Below are 6,000 nucleotides of genomic sequence, written 5' to 3'. Positions count from 1 at the left end.
TAAAGGGATGTTCCCTGAAATTTGTCACTTAACAGCAGATTGGGATAGAGGTGGGGACCTCCTATTGGGACTCTAGGTGAGAAAACTACAGGAGAATGGAGAAATTGAAGGGTTCAAAGGGTTCTAGAAACCTACCAGGAGAACATCATGACAGGCAGATCTGGACCCAGGAGGGTCTGCTCAAACTACTGCACCAACCAAGGGCATTGCATGCAGTAAATATTGAACCCCTACTCAAATCTCATCAAGGGACTGTACATTATCCACATTTGTGTGGAGAGTGGGGACTGACATGAACTCTGGTGCCCCATTTTTACCACTTCCTCTTGGTGGGGAGGCTTGGTAGCACTCAGAGAGAATAGGAAGGCTACCTACATGAGACTTGATATGCTGTGACCATATGGAGGAGGAGAAGGAGGAGGAGGAGGAGGAGGAGGAGGAGGAGGAGGAGGAGGAGGTTTCCTTCTGTCACAGACCTAGGGGTGGGGAATAGGGTGAAAGAGAGAGGGAGAGAGGAACAGAAGAAGACAAGCAAGGGGATAACAATTTAGATGTAATCTGAATAAATTAATAAAAATAAATAAATAGAGTAGTATTTGAAATAACCACGATTTGATCAATTGACAGTTGCCTTGTCTAACTTACTTATCCTAAACAGCCTGCAGTAGGATTTTCAGAGAATTGGAGGTAAACCTTGTGTTCTACCTGAGTGATATGGGTACAGTACCTCATATTCAAGTAGAAATATATATATAATGTGTGTGAAGAATATCTTAAATTTGAATTCTATGTCAATGTATCAAAATTAAAGTTGTTGTATGTCAATGTACAATTTCCTATACCAATGAATTAAAAATAACCTTGTGAGAACAGTTAGTGCCTTAAGTCAACACAATAATCTACTTTTTGTCCTATCATCCCTATATATTTCCCTATATATTTCTATATGCCCCTTCTTTCTATACAGCCCCTATTTCCAAAACTAAGAAAGAAAGATAAAGGAAAAAGAGGCATAACTGAGTTCAATCTCTTTTTCTCTCTGGATAAGACAAATATTAAACTTATAACCAACTCCAAATGAAAATAAACATCTAAAGACAAAGAAAGCAACCAAAAACCTACCCACCCACCCCGTTAAAGGAAATGAGATGTCATTCTCTTAGGGTTTCTTCCATGTGGTTTGTGATGAATAATACATTTGCAGGGGCCCAAATAAAATCGGAGAAAGTGGTTAAACAAGGTAGGAATATCATTTATGTTCCAGTTTCTAAATACTGAGAACTTCTGGACTTAATAGAAGTCCTGTGTGTGCCCGTATGAAATTCTGTACCAACTGGAATGAGAAGCTTTCCTCGAAGCTGTCGTTGGAGCTGCCCTGTTCCAATGGGGAACAACAGCTGAAGCACTTGGTGCTGGAACATGAAGGATGTAGGATGTCAGTATCCTGCATGCGGGGAGAAATTAATCCTATCAGGTCTGGTTCAGTTTCAAATCTGGTTCTTTTGTTCCAAAATCATATACTTTCTCACAAGCATTATACCATCCTAAAGTTATAAGTGTATGAAGTGTGCAAGGTAATCCTAGCAATTAAGTCTAGTTCTCTGCTCTTTGTATGAGAAGATAGGTGTCTGTAAAGATTCATTCATACCCAATGAAAAAAGACATCTATTCCTAAATAACATATATTCTGTAATAAATATGAAGCACTGACTATGCATAGACATTCATGTCTCAGCCTGTCTTAGAGCTATTGCCATGTAGTTAGATTAGGAATATAAATTACCTTCTTGTTCTGCAGATTTAAGATTTGTGCCAGCGGTGGAGGTGCACACCATTGATCCCACCACTAGGGAGGCAGAGGCAGACAGATTGCTGTGAGTTCAAGGCCAGCCTGATCAACAAAGTGAGTCTAGGACAGTCAAGGCTACACAGAGAGACCCTGTCTCAAAAAACAAAACAAAGCATAGAAAGATTTGTTTATACCATGATTGTAGTCTCCTCCCTCATCGCCTCCTGATTCTACCCTCCCTCCCTCATACCCTTTCCTGTACTCCCTCATGCCCTCTCCTACGCTCATTTAGCCCTAAGAAAGGGGCCTAACCTCCCCTAATATCTGATTTCAGTTAATCAAATCTCACTTGTACTACCTGTATCCTCTTCTACTGTGGTCTGGAAAGTCCACCAAACAGATGGGAAGTGATCCATATTGGGAAAACAGAGTCCATGTCAGAAGTAGTCCCTTCTCCCCTTATTGTGGGACCCACAAGGAGACTGTGCTGTCTAGGTACTAAAATTGAACTGAGTGTCTAGGTTCTCCCCATCCATGGTCCTTGGTTGGTGCATCAGTCCCTCCAGGAACCCTCTCCTTTGTCTAGTTATTTTAAGAGTATGTGTTATTTGTTATTTATTCACTTTACCTTCTTTAAGACTTTCAACATGAATGTGTGTTGGATTTTGTCAAATGATTTTCAGCATCTAAGGAAATGATCATGTACTTTTTTACCATTAGTTTGTTTAGATGGCTGATTGTATTGATGGATTTCTGGACATTGAACCACCCTTGTACACCTGGATGAAGCCTACTTGTTCAAGCAGATGAAGTTTTTAGTGTGTTCCTGGATTTTGTTTGCAAGTATTTGCTTATTTTTGCATCAATGTTCATAAGAGAAATTGGTCTGAAATTCTCTTTCTTTGTTGGGTCTTTGTGTGGCTTAAAAATTATGGTGACTGTGGTTTTATAGGATAGGTTAGGTCATGATCCTTCTGTTTATATTTTGTGGAATAGTTTCAGGAGTACTGGTGTTAGTTCTTCTTTGAAGGTCTGGTAGAATTATGGGCTGAATCCATATGGCTCTTTAGTTGTGAGGCTTTTGATGACTGCTTCTCTTTCCATATGGATTATAGGACTGTGTGATTTGTTTGCCTGATCTTAGTTCAACTTTGATAAGTTGAATTTATTAAGAAAATTGTTCATGTCATTTAGATTTTCAAAATGTGTGACATATAAGCGTTTGAAGTAAGATCTAATGATTCCTGTAATTTTCTTGGTAGCTGTTGTTATGTTTCCCTTTTCATTTGTGATTTTGTTGACTTGAAAATACTCTCCCTTTGCCTTTTACTTAGTTTGGTTAAGATTTGTCTATCTTGTTGAATTTCTCAAAGAACCAGCTCTTGGCTTCATTGATTCTTTGTATTGTTTTCTTTGTTTCTAATTCATTGACTTCAACCCTGAATTTCATTATTTCCAGATATCTACACCTCTTGGGTATGTCTGTTTCTCTTTTTCCCTAAGATTTTCAGGTGCTTCATTAAGTTGATAGTATGTGATATAGCCAAGTCCTTTATGAAGGCTCTTTCATCTTATCATTGCTTTCATTGTTTCTGAAAGATTTGGGTATGTTGTGCCTTCATTTTCATGGAATTTTAGAAAATTTTGATTTCATTATTTGACCCCTAGCCAAACAGTCATTCAGCAGATCATTGCTCAGTGTCCTTGTGTTTGTAGACATTTTGTTAAATTTATTGTTGTTGAAGTTGAACTTTACTTTAGACCAAGGTGGTCTAATAAGAACCAGGGGATTATTTCATTTTTTATTTTTTAAAATTTATTCATATTACACCTCATTTGTTATTCCATCACTTGTATCCTCCCAATACACCCTCCCTCCCACTTTCACCCTCTTTCCCTCCCCTAGGACTATGACTGTGGGGGACCTTCTCTCCCAATATATGGTCATCGGCTATCATCTTGGTAGCCTGCTTATTCCTTCTCTGAGTGTCACTAGTCTTCCCCACCAAGGGAACATGGTCAAATAAAGTTGGGAAAATGGTTAAACAAGCTAGGAATAGCATTTGTGGTCCAGTTTCTAAATGTTTAGAAATTCCATACTTAATTAAAGTCCTGTGTGAGACAGTCTGAATTGTTGGAACAATTGGGATAGGAAGTTTTCTTCAAAGCTGTCCTGGTAGCTGTCCCATCCTGATGACCAACCCCAACTGAAGCACTAGGTGCTGGAACATGAATGATGCAGGATGTCAGTGTCCAACATGTTGAGAGAAATGAATTCGGCCAAATATGATTCAGTGTCACTGTCCACTCATTTATTCCAAAATATATAATTTCTCACATGCATTATACAGTCCTAAAATTATAAACATGTGAGATATGTGTGATGCACGGGACAAGGCTGGTTCTCGACTCTTTGTAATAGCGCAATAAAGACATTTGTAAATCTTCATACAATGTGAAGAATGACATCTATAAATAAATCAGAAGTATTCTGTAACCAACAAGAAGCATTGCTTATACAAAGATATTCATGTCTCAGCCAATCTCAGAGCTTTTCTCATGTAGTGGGAATAGCAATATAAGTTACCTGATGATTCTGTAGTTTGAATTCTTCAAATTCAGGTTGTAGCCCCTCTGTTATCTGCTCCTGATCCCCTCTCTCCCTAGTATTCTCTTCCACCCTCCACTAATTCTCAGAAATGGGAGCCCTCTTCCCCTTACCTATGGCCTCAGTCTATCAAGAAATGTTCTTAAAAGAAATGTAACTTGTCAAAGCAAAGACAGTTACATAGCCAGAGCTGGAGTCCATGGCTAAACCTCTGCAAGACTCATGAGCTCATATCTCTGTTTCTGTATCTAGGCCTTCTGCCAAAAACTATTCAGAGGACCGTGGAGGAATTAAATTCCCTTCTTTTTTGTTTTTGTTTTGTTTTGGTTTTGTGGCTTTTTTCCAGGATGCAGAGAACAACTAAAGCTCTGGTCTTTGTAGGAACAGAAGAAATATATCTGTAAATCTTCATTTATGTCATACTACGGATGGCATCTAACAAATCATAGGGATTCTGTGGCCAACAAGAAGCATTGTCAATGCACAGACTTCCATGTCTCATCTCATCTCAGAGCTATTCCCATGTATTGGGATTACCAATACAAGTTACCTGCTTGTTCTGCAGTTGGAATTCTTTACATCTCAACTGTAGCCCCCTCCCTTCTCACCTGCCATTCCCATCTTCCCTCATCCTCTCTACCTTCCTCCCCTAGTCCTCAGAAATGGAAGCCCTCATCCCCTAACATCTGGCCCCTACCTATCAAGTCATCTGTATTAACTGTAACCTCTTCCTCTGTGGCCTGGAAAGGACACCTTGGCATGGGGAAATGATAACTTTGGTGGGGGCAGAGTCCATATCAGAAGTGGTTACTACTCCCCATATTATGGGCTCTTCAAGAAGACTGTGCTGCCTATCTACTATGTCTGAGCATAGGGTCTGTGTCCACCTCATACATGATCCTTGTTTGGTACATCAGTCTCTGTATTGTAGTGTGGTTATCCTGTATTATGTGGCCAAAATCCACTTATGAGTGACTGTATACTATGCATGTCTTTTTATGTCTGGGTTAATTCATTCAAGATGTTCTTTTCTAGTTCTATCTATATGCTTGCAAATTTCAAATATCCTTGTTTTTAGTAGCAGAATAGTATCCCATTGTTCAAATGAACCACAGTTTCTTCATTCATTCTTAGGTTGAGGGACATCTAGCTTGTTTTTAGACACTAACTTATGAATAAAGCTGATATGAACATAGTTGAGCAAATATTCTTGTTGTATAGTGGAATATCTTTTGGGCATATACCCAGGAGTGAAATGGATGGGTCTTGAGGTAGAATTATTTCCAATTTCCTGAAAAATGGACAGACTAATTTCCAAAATAGTTGTACAAATTTGCACTCCCACCAGCAATGGAAGAGTGTTCCTCTTTCTCTACATCCTTAGTCATTCTGACAGGACCGGTGTAAGATGGAATATCAGAGTTATTCTTATTTGCGTTTCAGGATGACTAGGTTGTTGACCATTTATTTGAGTGTTTCTCCACCATACTATATTCCTCTATTAAGATTTCTCTATTTAGTTCTGCACCCCATTTTTAAATTTGGTTATTTGCTTTGGTGGTGTTTAGTTTCTTGAGTTCTTTGTATATTTTGGATATTAGTC

The sequence above is a fragment of the Acomys minous genome (assembly GCF_964271855.1).
Source record: "Acomys minous genome assembly, chromosome: 7".
NCBI classification, from domain to species: domain Eukaryota; kingdom Metazoa; phylum Chordata; class Mammalia; order Rodentia; family Muridae; genus Acomys; species Acomys minous.
This window is presented reverse-complemented; position numbering follows the sequence as displayed.